This window comes from Austrofundulus limnaeus, unplaced genomic scaffold (assembly GCF_001266775.1).
Source record: "Austrofundulus limnaeus strain Quisiro unplaced genomic scaffold, Austrofundulus_limnaeus-1.0 Scaffold52, whole genome shotgun sequence".
NCBI lineage: Eukaryota > Metazoa > Chordata > Actinopteri > Cyprinodontiformes > Rivulidae > Austrofundulus > Austrofundulus limnaeus.
In genome coordinates this window covers 221478-221897 of record NW_013952454.1, presented here as the reverse complement: position 1 = coordinate 221897, position 420 = coordinate 221478, and positions in this window count along the sequence as shown.

The window sequence follows — 420 nt, the reverse complement described above, 5'->3', positions numbered from 1 at the left end:
GGTGTTGCACTTCAGCTCGCTAAAGTAAGTGTTTATTATTCATTTTTATTTAATTATTAACCTTTATTTAACAGGTAAATCCCACTGAGATCACAGATCTCTTTTGCAGGGGAGGCCTGAGTCTGTTTTAAAGTTTTCAACTAAACTTTAAACTTTAAGCCAAACTGAGGCAACACAAGCATGCATGGATGCTGCTCCTTCCTGTCTGTTGACCAATAGGAGAGGAGCTTACCCAGGATGGACTGCCCACCTTATTTGCCTAATGAGGCATGAAACACTTAAGGAAATTTAAAAACAGGAGACAGAGAAATGTAAATGCAACACATGGAAATAAAGACTTGTGAGAAAAATTATATTAAAAATAAAAATAATTTAAGAGACGCAGATGTGTGTACAAAAGGGAAAAGAAAAATATATTAT